The sequence below is a fragment of the Sorex fumeus genome, unplaced genomic scaffold (genome assembly GCF_029834395.1).
Source record: "Sorex fumeus unplaced genomic scaffold, SorFum_2.1 ptg000075l, whole genome shotgun sequence".
In the NCBI taxonomy this organism is placed as follows: Eukaryota; Metazoa; Chordata; class Mammalia; order Eulipotyphla; family Soricidae; genus Sorex; species Sorex fumeus.
In genome coordinates, this window is record NW_026606132.1 from 10,189,116 (window position 1) to 10,205,661 (window position 16,546).

The window sequence follows — 16,546 nt, forward strand, 5'->3', positions numbered from 1 at the left end:
AGTCCCACGGAACCCAGGTAATATGGAACTTTGTGACCTTGCACTCTGGGCCCAACAGGACCTGAGAACAGAGATCCTCTGCCTGATTACCCCAGTCTGTGTCTGTGCGACCCAGGGGTCACACCCAGGCGCCAGATAATCTCCTCATCTGGCACGCTCCAGAATTCACGGCTGCTTCTCCCAGACGGGAGCATAAAATGAGGCTCCCATAACCATGCCACCAGACTCCATGCCAGGCTGTTTACACTAGGGATGCCCCAGAGGGGGACAGGTGAGAGCCCTCCCCACCCTAAGGGACACAGCCTTGGCAGCTGACCTCCACTATGCAACTGCCCACAATACACACTCCAGGCCACTTTCCAGATATTCGGGCTGAGCCCCATGCATGAATGAAGTCCAATGGAATCCAGGGAATGTGGAACCTTGTGACCTTGGACTCTAGATATATATATATATTGGAGAGCGCAGCAAGCTATCAAGAGTATCCCGCCCACACAGGCAGAGTCTGACAAGCTCCCTGTGGCATATTCGATGTGCTCCAAACAGTAACTATAACAGATCTCATTCCCCTGACTCTGAAAGAGCCTCCAATTGTTGGGAAAGACGAGTAAGGAGAGGCTGCTAAAATCTCAGGGCTGGGATGAATAGAGACATTACTGGTGCCCACTTGAGTAAATCGATGAACAACGGGATGACAGTGATACAGTGATTTACATATACAGATATTTATATACATATATAGTTATATATACATATACCTCACAATTTTTATCTCACTATTCATCAGTAACTGGATGTTTGATTTGTTTCCATATTCTGGTTATTGTACTTAACAATTCAGTGAACAGAGGTAGGCACAATATTTTTTTGAATAACTGTCATTGTGTTTGGGGGATAGATGATAAAAAATGAAATCATCGGTGTTTGGGAATTCTATACTTAGAGTTTTGAGAAGTCTCCAATCTGATACCCATGGAGGCTGTATCTGAATCAGGTGATCTTTATTTTTACTTTTATTTCTTATTTTGTTTAATTAATTTGTTGATTTCGGGCCACACCCAGTGATACCCAGGGTTTACTCCTGACTCTTCATTCAGGGAACATGCATGGTGGGTCTCAGAGGACCATATGTGATGCCTGTGATTGAACCAGATTGGCTGCACCCAAGGAAAGAACGATACCTGCTGCAATATCTCTTGAGCTCCTGGGTCATCTTTTTTTTAAAGCCGTATGTGGAGTTATTTTGAGTATTTTACTCTAGTGACAGTAAAATGTATCAACAGATTACCTTTATGGATTTTCTACTGAACATCCTAAAAGATCAAAGAGGATTCTCCAATTTTATGTGTCAGAACTCAGATGCCTCACTTGTAAACTCTAGTGACTCATCTTACAAAAATTCTGTTTTAAATATTTTAGTATATCTATGTACATTTTTTTCTTGGCTATTTTTTGCTCTCTTGAGGCACTCCCAGGAGTTCTCAGGGGTTATTTATTGCTCTGCACTAAGGAATTACCCTTGATAGTGCATGAGGGACCATATGGGATTGTGGGATCGATTCCAAGTCTGCCAAGCAGTGCAGGCCAAGTGCCCTATCCACTTCACTATAGCTCCATCCCTACTACATAATCTTTTATTTAATTGATATTCAAAGGAGCTCAAAGCATTCTGAATGCTTTTCCGATGTCTTTTATTTCTCTATTTCCGGAATAATAATTTCCAGAATATTACCTTGAAAGGTAAAGGCCCTCCCGTTGATCATCGATTTGCTCGAGCGGACCAAGTAACGTCTCCATTGGAGACTTTGTTGTTACTGTGTTGGGCATATCGAATACGTCACGGGGAGCTTGCCAGGCTCTGCCATGCAGGCGAGATACTCTCGGTAGCTTTCCCGGGCTCTCAGAGAGGGACAGAGGAATCAAACTCGGGTCAGCCATGTTGGCTGCGTGAAAGGCAAACGCCCTACCGCTGTGCTATTTGACTGCAGATCAATAGGTCCCTGGTTCAAATCCAGCTGCCCCCTGCCCACATTCATTTTGGGCTTGAGCGATAGCACAGCGGTAGGGCGTTTGCCTTGCACGCAGCCAACATGTCCGACCTGAGTTCGATTCCTCCGCCCCTCTCGGAGAGCCCGGCAAGCTACCGAGAGTATCTCACCCACATGGCAGAGCTGGCAAGCCACCCGTGATGTATTCAATATGCCAAACACAGTAACAACAAAATCTCCAATGGAGACGTTACTGGGCCCGCTCGAGCAAATTGACGAACAACGGGAGGGCCTTTACTTATTACCTTGAAACTCCATTGACTCAGTCTCTCTGAACTCCAATTATACATTTTTAAATTTCTGACACTTCTCCTTACTCTGGTATCCAGAATGTTTTACCAAATATAAATCCAGAGAGATTTCAGGTTACATCTCATTTCTTTTACTTATATACAGTCTATATATATGGCTTATACCTTCAACTGTCTATTTGAAATTACCTTGTTTAAAAATAAAACAATTTATTTTTGAGAATTAAAGGAAAAAAACACAGTTTCATTCTGATTTATATTCAACATTAGAAGACAAAAGTGTCCAGAACTTTGTGATGGTTTTTCTGACTGCAGTATAATGTATGCAGGTGAATAAGACGAAAAGAGAAAGAATATAAATATAGTTGAGGATAGTTTAAAAATTAAATTCTAACAGCTAGGAATATTGTTCAATTGTAGAGCGCTTGCTTCACATGTATAAAGCCATAGCTGAAAATAATATTTAAATTAGGACTGCTTTAGATTGTGTATTGAGATGTCTTCTGAATTGTTAAAGAAAATTAAATGAATTACTTTGGACTATCAAACAGCGTTTATTTAAATACCACCTCATACTGAGACCAAGTCCTATTTCTTCCTCTATCAAGATCTATTATAGTGGAACATTTTCATATGGAACATCTAATGGATTTCTCTGTGGGAATCTTATATACAAGGTTTCTAAATTTGAGCTCATCTGAAACTTATACTGTAAACTGAATTATGGGGCATGGAAAGTGTTAAGAGCATTTAATTTCCAAATTAAGGTGTTTATTATGTGCCAAAGGAAATAGATCCCCTTGCATGAATAGGAAATAGTACATACAAAGTAATAAATAGGTATTTTAAAGAAAATTATAATAAATTCTGTTAGTTTGGAACACAAAAGTAGAAAAGAATGTCAAGAAGATGAAGTAGATGGATATTTGGCTGAGATTATCCTTCTGAAAGGCTGTCAAATTTGTCATTGGTCCTCCAGAAGTGAGTACTATCATAAAATTCTGAGAAATACGATGGGGTGATTCCATTAGAACGTTTCTTGAAAAAAACCGAATTAGATCATTATTGCTTATTCATTTGTAAAACTAACAATTCCTAGGAATTTTAATCTTATTAAACTCCGATGAAAATGAGGGGAACTACTAAGTTGGGCATTTGAAATTTATTTCTAAATTATTCTGGTTTTGTGATAAAAATCAAAGCCAAGGCCAAGCAACAACACTGCTCTTTTTCTTTGTCTTTACTCCTGTTGTTCCTCATATTATTTGTTCATTTGTCAAATATTTCTAGCTCCTCATTTTATTATTTCTGGTTTATTTTTAAATTATTGATATTCTTTTCAGTTATCAGCTAGTTATCCTTGATTTATCTCTTTTGCTTATCCCTAATATTGCATTCAGTTGGCAGTTCATCCTGACTGTCTTCCATGTAGCTGTTCTTATACACACTCTTCTTTCTATTTATACCTGAGTCTATACAGTAGCATCTCTTGCCCTTACGGAACTGCATTTAATAATATGATGTATGGTGTATTCTGTAGGCAGAACACTGTCACAATGTCCTGTCCTCCTGTTGTTCATCGATTTGCTCGAGTGGGCCCAGTAATATCTCCATTGTGAGACTTGTTGTTACTGTATTTGGCATATTGAATACGTCACGGGTAGCTTGCCAGGCTTTGTTGCACAGGTGAGATACTCTCGGTTGCTTGCCAGGCTCTCCCGAGAGTGGCGGAAAAATTGAATCCGGCTCAGCCGGGGCTGGCTGCATGCAAGGCAAATGTCCTACTGCTGTGCTATCACTACAACCGGCAGAAAGGAAATTTTTAAAATTTAAATCACTGCTTCTCTGTCTTTGTGGAAGCCTGCACGCAACCTTGAGTGTGTTACTCTATCTCCTTCCTTTCAAAACTTCCAAAAAATCTGTTTTACTTCAGAAAAAACCAACATTAAATTACATCATTAATTCCCCAGCCTAAATATCCAATGACTTTCAAGCTACTCTATTTTAAAAATAGATTTGGTCTTTTTTTTTTTGTCTTGGGACACTCAGGGCGTGCTCTTGGTTCTCTATTCAGGAATCACTACTGATATGGCGCAAGTGACCATTTAGGGTGCCAGGGATTGCATATGAGTTGGCTGCACATAGGGCAAGCACCTTACCTGCTATACTATCATCCTAGTCTTTATAAATTCCCTACTTGGGAAATTCTTGAAAGCAGAAAAACTTGCAAAAGCAGTACAATGAATCATGATATAATCTTTATCTCAAATAACTATTATTTTCTCCCTTCCCTTTTTCTTTGTTGTTCACAATTACCAGGGCTCATGCACATACTTTGTTGTGGTGCTTGACAGGATTTGCACAGTTGGTTTTGGTGATTACACAGTGCTCTCTAGGTTTCACATACGTGGCTATGGTTCTTGAACATTTATAGTTGTGGTGTTTGCCATGGGTCACACACTTCAGTTATAATACTCATCTGGTTCTGTTGTGTAGTGTAGGATAATACTCTTTTGTCCTTCCTCAGGTAGCTTAGGTTTGTCAGCTCACATCCATCTAAGGACACTGAACTTGTATTGTAAGCAATGTCCTTTCTGTGTGGACACAGGAAGACAGTTAATATTATGCTTTGTAACTTGGGAGTTTATTGACTCCGAATAATATTTACTCCTGGGCATCCGATTTCTTGACTCAGTTGTCCTTAGTTCCTAGCACCCCAAAAGCAGGGTCCCGATGAGGGACTGAATGGACCCAGGGCAAGGAGTGAGCTACCCTGCCATCGAAATGGGCCAGGCCAAAGAGCCACGATACTCAACTATAAGTTGAGGGCATGATCATGGACAAATGCTGTCATGATCCAAAAGTAAGTAACGAAGAGACTAGGACCCTGCTGGAGCTAGGAAGATTAACCTGGCCTGGAGGACTGCGAAATGTATAGTAAGATGTTCTCAGGAATAACCAAACTAAATTTATATCTCTTACTGTGCTCATACAGAATGACATTGCTAGAAATATTTGAAGTAGATTTATTACAACTATTTAAGTAGATTACTAACTGAGGGAAGAACACACCCTTGTTGGGATCCCACAATTGGGTGGATCTCCTAGTAATCTGAAGTAATCTCTGTAGATGAGATCTTATCCTTGAGTTAATCTCCTGGAGGAGTGGTCTTACCTCTCTTTGTTGATTCGTCAGTATTCAACCCATCTTTAAGTCACTGCCTTATGTGACTGCTATGTAAACTAAGACGTAAGCTCGGAAAGGGAGTCAGAAGCGAGAGAGCTCGGGCTCCAGAGATCCAGTGTCAGAGCCAGAAGGAGAAAGCTTCCAAGACTGGGGCCCAGGAGAGAAGGAGGCAGAGGAAGACAGGAGTGAAGAGGATTGGAATAAACTACTATTGATATAGACCGTCCTGGCCCCCGTTTCTTCTTCGGTCTGCCCTTGGCCAACAGCCGTTCCGATCCAGGCCACACACAGTGGCTCAAGAGCACCGAACGCAGGCGGTGAGACAGTGCCGTCCAGTGAGCCTGTGAACACACAACCTTCGGCGAGATAAGATTTTACAGTGTAAGGTAAAGGTAAAGGTAAAGGCCCTCCCGTTGTTCGTCGATTTGCTCGAGTGGGCCCAGTAACGTCTCCATTGGAGACTTTTTTGTTACTGTGTTTGGCATATCGAATACGTCGCGGGGAGCTTGCCAGGCTCTGCCGTGCGGGCGAGATACTCTTGGTAGCTTGCCGGGCTCTCCGAGAGGGGCGGAAGAATCGAACTCGGGTCGGCCATGTTGGCTGCGTGCAAGGCAAACGCCCTACCGCTGTGCAGTGTGTAGTACACCATAAATTCTGTGTGGTACATAGAGTCCTATGAAGCAGAACTGCTGAGACCAAATTTGTGCATGTATGACTCAAACTCAAAATCTTATGCTTAAGTGGCAGGGAATCCCTTTTGTTCTCTCTCTCCATTTGGGTGCTGTGGTTTGCAAAAGAGGAATTGATTGGCAATCATTTTTGGTCTATAGTCTACTTTCAGCATGCATCTCCCATCCTGGGCGAATCTCCCCAACACCCTTTGTTTGGTGCTGCCTTTTCTATCTGAGTTGCCTTTACCCTAGAGGCAGGGTGGGATAGGGGGGTAGGGGGTGGGAGGGACACTGGGATCAGTGGTGGTGAAGAATGGGCACTGGTGGTGGGATGGGTAATCGATCATTGTATAACTGAAACCCAAGCACAAAAATTTGTAAGTCTACAACTGTACCTTATGGTGTTTCGCTAATAAAAAATTTTAAAAAGTCTTATGCTTACAAGGTATGCAATTATGCTATCGAGTCATCCATGGGTGCCTTGGCTATTATTTAGGTTTTTTAAGTTTTAATTTTGGGCACCAGAGCTTATACCTTGTTGTTATTAGGGTTTTATAAATAAAATACAACAGCCAAACCCTCCACCCAAGTGTCTGCTTCCCTCCACCATTGTCCTATTGTAATTACCTCATCCCCCTCCTGTGGTAACTTTCCTACTGAAGAAAAGTTCTCAGTTTCTATTGACTTTGGGTGATTCATTATTCCCCAGAAATGATTCATTATATATCACAAATGAAAAATATATGTCTATCCCTCTCCTCTTACTAAGTTCACTCAATGTGATACTCTCCAGCTTCACCTACACAGCAGAAAGATTTATGATTTAATATCTTAAGGGGAAAAATCAAAACCCTTAATAGGACCAACCCATTTCTGTGTGATCCCTTAAGGAAACTCAACAGACTCACTTTGTGTTAATATTTTGCTACCATTTTTGTGATTGGGTAACATTGGCTGTTTCAAATAATTTTTTGAAATATAATAAAGTATTTTATTTCATTCATAGGGCCGTGTAACCATCACCACAGTCCAATTTTAGAAAAAAAATTCGTCAGCCCCAAAAGAGTCGTCCTACACAGTAGCTGCCATTTGCCATCCTATTCTAATGCTTTAGCTATAGACAACATAAACAGATCTCAAAACCATCAATAAAAACTGCTGCTTCCTCTTTACGTGATAAATCTCATTTGACCATCAGATCTAACTACAAATCTTAATTCATCAGAGAAAATTTCCCATCAGGGAATGGGCTCTGTCAATTTTTCTGTTATATATAATATACTGATACAATATCAGTTCGGAGAGCCCGGCAAGCTACCGAGAGTATTCGATATGCCAGACACAGTAACAACAAAGTCTCCAATGGAGACGTTACTGGGCCCGCTCGAGCAAATCGACGATCAACGGGAGGGCCTTTACTTTACTTTACTTTACAATATCAGTATATTAATAGACTATCACTTGACATCCCGTGACTCATCGATTTGCTCAAGTGGGCGCCAGTAACATCTCCATTCATCCCTGTGGCATGCTAGTGTAGCTCAATGGTGTCTGCTTGTTTTAGGAACACAAAGAGCCTCAAACCGATCATTCAGGGTCTTGATGAAGAAGTCTGACCATCTTGTAGTTAGGCTGCCACGCAATCTTTTGGCGTCCTGTGTAATCCAGTCAGTAATGGCTCTAGTTCAGCGATTGACTCCAAATCTCATTACATGTCCGTCCCATCTGATTTTTGACGCCTTGTCAAACGAGACAGCGTCCCTGAATCTTGATCGTTGAGGGATGTGGAAATTCTGTATTCTTTCTCTCATTTCAGTGGAGCATGATACTCCAAGCATAGCTCTTTCGATTCCTCTTTGTGAGACCTGAATAGCGTTCTCATCCTGTTTTCCTAGGGCTCAGGTCTCTGAGGCATATGTTAATGCAGAAAGAACAATGAAATCAAAGAGATGTGCCTGGAGCCCGAGGTTCTTCATCCTCTTAGCTATCTCTTCGACGCTCTTGAAGGCAATCCAAGCCATTCTCTTCCTCTTGCACAACTCGGTGCCAGCTCATTCCTCATGTTGACTTCTTGAACTAGGTACACATAACTGTTGTATTTGGAGATGCTCAGTCCGTTAAGATCAAATGGAATGTCAGAAACGAGACTGTTTCTCATAAACATTGTCTTCGTGAGATTCAGCTGTAGTCCGACCTTTCCACACTTATGGTCGAAGTCGGCCAGCATTTGTGCTGGTTGGGCAATGATTGGTGTTATTAGAATGATATCATCAGTGAAGCGGAGGTGGTGAGTTGCCAACCATCTATCTTCACTCCCATTCCTTATCATTCCAGTCATCTCATGAAGTTTTCAAGGGTGGCACTGAAGAGTTTCAGTGAAATGGTATCACCCCACCGAACCCCTCTCTTGACATATATGATCACTTCCTTGTAGAATGGTGAGATCCTGGTAGTGAATCCGTAATACAGCTCACAGAGGATCCTGATGCATTTAGTTTGAACGCCCTGTTTGGCTAGGGCTTCAATGACTGCTTCAGTCTCAACAGAATCAAAGGCCTTCTTTAAATCAATGAACGTTAGACAGAACGGCATCTTGAACTCTCAAGAAACCTCAATGAGCTTGGTTATCATGTGGATATGGTCGATCTTGGTGAATCCTTTTTGGAAACCAGCTTGCTGGTATGGTTGTCCTTCATCTAGTGTTCTGCCAATCCTATTCAGGATGACTGGAGTGAACAGCTTGTAGACAATAGACAACAGGCAGATCAGGCGATAGTTGCCAATGTCGTGGATGTCTCACTTCTTGTACAATAGTGCAGTCCTTCTGGTTTTCCATTGGGATGGAACCTTGAATTCAGGCAGGTAGCGTGTGAAATGCTGAGCCAGTGCATTGATGAGTACTGATGGCAGGTTATTCAGGTGTTCGGGTCTGGCCTTGTCTGGGCCGAGCTCTGTTTGCTTCTTTACTCACAAAAAGGCATGTCAGATTTCAGAAGGGGGAATGTTGGGAACGACATATCCATCCTGTGGAATTTGGTATGTAGGCAGGTGGACGTGGCTATCGAAGAGATCCGTGTAGAAGTCGTGGATAATCTTCTCCATTGCCCTTCTGGAAGATGTGATAGATCCATCATGACATTGGAGGGCAGTCACTAATAGACTATAGTGATAGTCAATAAACTATCGCTTGTTAATATACTGATAGCACTCATGATTATAATGGAGTAATTACTCCATTTTATTTATGCTTAATGATCAAAGTATATATTTCCACTAGATTATATATGCTTTATAATTTTATTTTTTTTACCAATTCCTGATACCTAGCACAATAAATGACAGAATAAATATTCAGTTGTTATTTGCCATTCAATTGAATGAATGTGGTAGCTATTTATTGAGTGAATGAATATACAACTAAATAAAGGAACTAATAAAATAAGGAATTTTGAGTACATTGTAGGTGCTTTTTAGACTCATTCTTAATGACTTATGTGAATTTTAGAGATAGTTTTGTTCTTAAAATTGCCAAAAGGACACACTCTGGCAAACTTAAACAGACTTTCAAGGGCAATTCAGGAAATAACACATATGATGCTACATCTGGATGACACACTCTGATTTTTTAATTTTTCTGGAAAAATAAAATGAGGAGTTTTTTATTTTATGTTTGTTCTACTGAAATTTTATTTTGTAGTCAATAAAAAGAATGTTCTCCAAGCTTTATATTCTCAGAATATTTAGTGCAAGCAGCGAAGGAGTCTATATAGCCTTTAAAGACCTTAACCCAATCTAGGAACTTGCAATCACAGCTATGTATCTAAGAAGCTCAAACATCCTGTCTTCTTTCCCATTCCAGTAAACAAATTCCTTCACTTGGATTTCCCCCCCCTTTTTTGCCACACCCAGCTGTACTCAGGCATTTTTACTGTATCTGTGCTCAGAGATCATGCCTGGCTGTGCTTGAGGGACCATATGCAGTGCCAGATATCAAACCAGGGTCTACTGCATGCGAGACAGTTCCCTGCACACTGTAATACCTCTCTGGACCTCTCACTTGGACTTCTTATAAATTAATTCTAATGAGTGAGAGTGCTGGGGATGTAGCTGAAATGTGAAATGTTAATGTACGACATACCCACAGGAGAGTTAAGTCTTTAAAACTGAAAAACAGGTGATATTCCAGTTTTGGACAACTCAGAGGAAGTCTTATTGCTTGAATGACACTACCCCACGTGTTTAACTTCAAACATAGTTTTCTTGCATGCAAAAAATTTCCTTATGTTTTCCTAGGCTACTAAAAAGGAAACAGAAGCCAACTATTGTCTTGTTGATGCTAGGAAGTAGGGGTTAAAATTGAGCAAAGGAGAAAATGGATTAAATTGCAGAAGTGACCATTTACAGTAAACATCACTTCCAGGAAGTGAAGTCTATTAGCTATAGAGTTGGAAAATGTTAGAGGTACTATCCCCAGAGATAGTAGCTAAAGTCTATGGATAAAAAACAAAATGTAAATAGTATTTCGGAAAATCCTTTTACATAGCCATCAATTCATTTGCTTCACAGGATCTTATCTCAACTGTATGTATATTACATAATATAATGAAGAAAATTAATCTTTGTACTTAGGAATCAAGTTTGTAAGTTGCTCACCTTACAAAGGGTACCTATGATGTAGGGAAAATATTTTTGTAATTCAACTTCTCCAAGGGTTTGGGAATATTAGAGCTAAAAGAATATCCCTTAAAATGTTTAGTGTATCCTGTAATTTTCTAAGCAGAAAACTGAGGCCTATAATAGTAAAGGCACTTGTTCAGTGGAACATAGACAAGTGACAGAAATGAACCTAGGGTTGTTTACTTCAGTCCCCTTTTTTCTATGTATTCGCATACTAAATTATACCGTGACACATGGGCACATATTTGTACAATTAATGAAAACAATTTCTATTTGTTAGCTTTATCAGAAATTGGAAGTGTTTTGCCAAACAAATAGTAAAACCGGAAAGGGACAACAGTCCCTGCAAGCTTTCTCATCATTACTTTGAATGATAACCCTCTTTTCTCTTTATTCCAAGACACAATTGAAAATTGATTGCTGAGCATTTGTAAAACTCAATCTTGTTTTGTTTTATTTCATCCTTGATTTCATTCTCCCTCTCTCTTCAGCAGTCACATCTTAACTGCTACCATTTTGAAAGCTTCCCTGCTGCTCTAAGTCTGTCATAGTGACTGATTAATTTCATTAGCAAAATGATGCACTTAAGCAAAACTAACCTCTTTTGCTTTGTGGTCTGGAGTACTCAACACAGACGGCATTTGCAGAAGGAGCTAGCTGTTGAAATGCCAAATGGGAAGTGAATTATAAGGAATTTTGCTCGCATTTAATTAGGTAAATGTTGATCTATTGGGTCCATGAGGAACCTGACTAAGGTGTTCATCGACACAATCAGAATCCACTTGTTTTGCAAGGGCCTTATTTATTCTGGCATTTGGGAACATGGCTTTCAAATTACTGTTTGCCAAGTGAAGAGGAAAACGAAAGCACATTAACATTTACTTAATATCTACAAGTTTCAGGCACTATTCTAGTAGACATTTTGTCATCAAATTGCCAACCTCATCGTGATAAATTCTTTGCTGCTCAGGAAACTTCAACTGTGATGTATAGTTCCCTGAAATCATGCTGCTATTGCAATCCCAGGATTCTACCCCTGTAAGCTGGAAAGAGTAACTAAGGCCCCTTTGATGTGACTTACAGATAGGGTATCTGTTTTGCTGGCATGAGGTTGACTTGGGAATCTCATGTGCAAGTTTGAGGTTGCACTACTCCAACATAAGCGTGATCACCAGCGCTACATGGAATCCTCACTGCCACACCAGAGGATCTAATCTCCCATGCACTATAACTATGTTTGCGCCAGTATCAAACCTACAGTGTGGGGTTTCTTCTGAGCAATGAAATGAAGTTCTGTGAGCATCAAAGCCAAGTGTGTCACAGGGTCATTGCAATAACCACAAAGGGAAGGGAAGGGAGACAATGCAGATAAAAGGTGATCATAGGAATTGTGATAAAATCCCAAACTTTAAAATGAGAAAATTAAAACATAGAAATCATTCCCAAGTGGGCATGAATGAAAATAAATTGTTATTGCTCTCAAAAATTTACAGACTCTTTTTTTAAAAAAAATTATTAGTGAAACACCATGAGGTACAGTTGTAGACTCAATTCTTCTTTTACAGACTCTTTTAAATATGGTATAGCGGAAAACATTCAGGGTGTAAAGACGTTATTTCTAGTCACAAGCCTGACACTGACTGATGTTTGATAAGGGATTTCTTCTCTCTGGGACTCAGGTTCTCCATATAAAAAGGATACCCATTAGAAAGTCCTTTCAGAAGCCAGAGGATAGAGAAAGTGGATTTAAGTTTATGAGAAGGACTGTGGAGTGCAATGTCCCAAATTGCATACCCCAGATTTAATCAAGACATCAATTTTTGTATAGCTTTTGATAGTAGCATTTGAAGAAATATTTAACGTTAAAACAGATTTTTATGGTTATAAACGTTTGTGAAACACCCAATTCGATGATATATAAACTTATTTCCTGCTGATTCCTATGCCTCTGTGACATGTGAAAATTTGTCTCTTTGACTTGTCTTTATCACTTAGAAAATGGGACTTAAGATCTGGAATGATTCCATTAAGTCAAATATAGTTGACCTGTGAACAGCCAGGGTTTGTAATAAGTTCACTTATGCACAGATTTTTCTCATAACAGATGAGTTAAACTTATAATCCTAATAAAGTATATTGGTATAAAAAAGATCTGGAATATTTGCTTCTATTTACAACTCCATTGTTGTATTCTTCTGATTCTATTAGAGTAATTTTAGTTTTAGTTTAATCTTTTATATGGATAACACTGGCTGATAATATTATGTACTGGGGGTACAGTTTCATGCATCTTCAAAACAAACACTGGCACACTACGAACACTGCCAAAGAGCCTGGCAAGCTACTGAGAGTATCTCGCCCGCAGGGCAAAGCCTGGGAAGCTCCACGTGACATATTTTTGTTTTTATTAGTGAAACACCATGAGGTACAGTTGTAGACTTACAAGTTGTTGTGCTTGGGTTTCAGTTATACAATGATCAGCTACCCATCCCACCACCAGTGCCCATTCTGCACCCCCACCAATCCCAGTATCCCTCCCACCCCCCATCCCCCATCCCACCATGCCTCTGTGCCAGGGCACTCCCTTTTGTTCTATCTCTCCTTTTGGGTGCTGTGGTCTGCAGAAGAGACATTGGGTGGCAATCATGTTCGGTCCATAGACTACTTTCAGCAGGCATCTCCTATCCTGGGCAGATCTTCCCAGCACCCTTTATTTGTTGCTCCCTTTTCTATCTGAGCTGCCTTTACTCCTAGAGTGTGCGGCTGGCCTCTAAGCCACGGAGTGAACAACCTGGTATTTATCACAGCTGTTCTCAGGTATCAGTCTCTTATCTTGTTACTTTATGTTACCCAGATGAATGCAATCTTTCTATGTCTGTCCCTCTCTTTCTGACTCATTTCGCTTAGCATAATATTTTCCATCAGTACCACTTGTATGTAAATTTCATGACTTCATTTTTTCTAACTGCTACATACTACTCCATTGTGTAGATGTACCAAAGTTTCTTTAACTAGTCATCTGTTCTCGGGCACTCAGGTTTTTTACATATTCTAGCTATTGTAAACAGTGCTGCAATAAACAAATAATTGCAGATGTCACTTCGACTATACTTTTTGGCCTCTCCGGAGTATATTCCCAGGAGTGGTATTGCTGGGTCAAATGGGAGCTCAATTTCTAATTTTTTGAGAGTCGTCCATACTGTTTTTCCAAAACGGTTGAACCAGTTGGCATCCCACGTGACATATTTGATGTGCCAAACACAGTAACAAGTCTCACAATGGAGACGTTACTGGGCCCGCTCGAGCAAATCGATGAACAACGGGAGGACAGGAACACTGACAGTGACAGTGGCAGTTCATTACATACTCTTCCCCATTTCAGACTTTCTCTTACCACTTTGATAATCAAATTACTGAGTCTAAGCGTTTATTTTTATTTCTCTTTGTCTGTCCTTTTGATTGTTTTTTTAAGTACCATATATCTATTTTAATGGAGGTAATATCAGTGCAGAACTGTGAATGTTTGTGGTATACAACTTCTTACCTGGATATAACACCCACCACCAAATGCCTAGTAGTGTCTACCACCAACCAACTGGTCCTCTATATCCTACCACCCCTTACTCTTTGCAAGCAACCTTCTGTTGGCTAAGGGTTTTTTTTTTTCTGAGTACATCTTTATTAGGAATTTCTTCAGATTTGAATATTCTGTCATTTAAGATATAGAGATTTTTGACCAGGAACCCTAAGGGCACTGAAACATTCATGGATAAAGTAGGTAATTCTGTGACATTTAAAAAAAAATTTTTATTAGTGAGACACAATGAGGCACAGTTATAGACTTACAAATTTTTGTGCTTGGGTTTCAATTATACAATGATCATGGGCACTGGTGGCTAAGGGTTTTTTGTTTTGTTTTGTTTGTTGCTTTATTAGAGCGTATTTCACATGTGAGTGAAATTTTATGGTATTCATATATTTCCTAATACATTTCAATTAAAGCAAATCCAGCCATGTTATCGCAAACGTAAACTTTTCAACTTTTCATATAACTGAGTAATATGCATGGGTGTATCAGAATATATATACACATTTATTTAGTATACAACATCATCTTTAGCCAATTATCAAGCTGTTATCACTTAGGTTGTTTCCATATCTTGGTTAGTAGGAATTGTACTAAACATAGGATGAATATTTCTTTTCTAATTAGTTTTTCATATTCTTTGAATAAATATTCAAGCAGAATTTCTAACTTGTGGGGCTGTAGCTAGTACAGCTGGTAGGGTGTTTACCTTGCATGCAGCCTACCCGGGTTCTATCCCCAGCACCCATATAGTCCCCCAAGCACTGCCAGGAGAAATTCCTGAATGCAGAGCCAGGAGTCACCCCCGAGCATCGCCGGGTGTGACTCAAAAAGAAAATAAAAGAATTTCTAACTTGTATAGAAGTTCTATTTTTTCCCTGAGGAAACTCTGTAATGATTTTCATAATGGCTGCTACAATTTACATTCTCTGAAACAGTGTGTGAGGGTTCATTTCCTTTGGTCCACTTGCCCACCAATGCACACTAATTTAACTTTTAGTTTTTTAATAGCTATTTCAACTTCTGTGAGCTAAAATATCATTCCCATGAATATTTTCTCAAATGAATTTTCTCAGCAAGATCCCTTATACGGTTTTGTGCTCATTTCAGTATTTATAAGATTTTGTGATGCCTCCACAGGAGCACTCAAAGAACTGTTCCTTTTTGGCCATCTTGGTATTGCTCTCTGAAACCATGCTTCCTGATAATTCTGTGTTTGCTTCACTCCTTTTACTTTCCATACAATCCTCATTGAAATGCAATTTTTCTTATGTATTTGTTGTATCACTTTTTTTTCTATTTTAAAGCAATGTTGACAATAATGTCCAAGTAGAATAGTATACTAGACAGTTTTTTTTATTTTAACTTATTGGATCTAATAAAATTTAAATTCATTTCCCTTTCCTTCTGCTTAAAAATATTTTTTACATCCCTTCATTAATAATATTTTTGTCTTAGTCTATCTCAGAACTCATTTTCAAGCCATCTCATTATTTTCCTGCTTTGAAACATTGATGGAATTAAGTGTCCCTTATTGGACATATGCTAGTCTTTCAATATACTTTTATGGAGTCATATCAACATTATAACCAATTTAAACTATGATTTGAATAGTTAACTGCACTTTAAAAAGCATATTTAGTCCAGACCTATCTCCTGAGACCCAGCTCCAAATTTCTAAGCACCTGTCCATTATATCTCCATTATCACAGTCTGTACATGGCAGTAACTCTACTCATTTTCACTACTCTTCAGCAAGTTATGTCATCATCACCTAGTCATCTAATAATGCAACCTGAAAGTTATCATAGATTCCCTTTTTTCATTACTTCACTCTCCTCCACACTTTAAATTACTAAGTACTCTTTATTTTAACTAATAAGCCATTTATAAACCATTTTCTTACCCTCTATCTGAGCTCTCTTTAGTCATAGTTCAGGCCTCCATCAGTTTTTGCCAAGATTACTACAACTTAGCAGCTCATTTTGCATTTAGTGTTCAGTATGATCTTCTTAAAATACACACATAACCATTACACCCCCGTTTTTAAAAAAAAATTTGGTGATTATCTAGAGAACAAAGGTACTGTTTTACCACGATTAGTAAGAGTCTTCATTTTCCCCTTA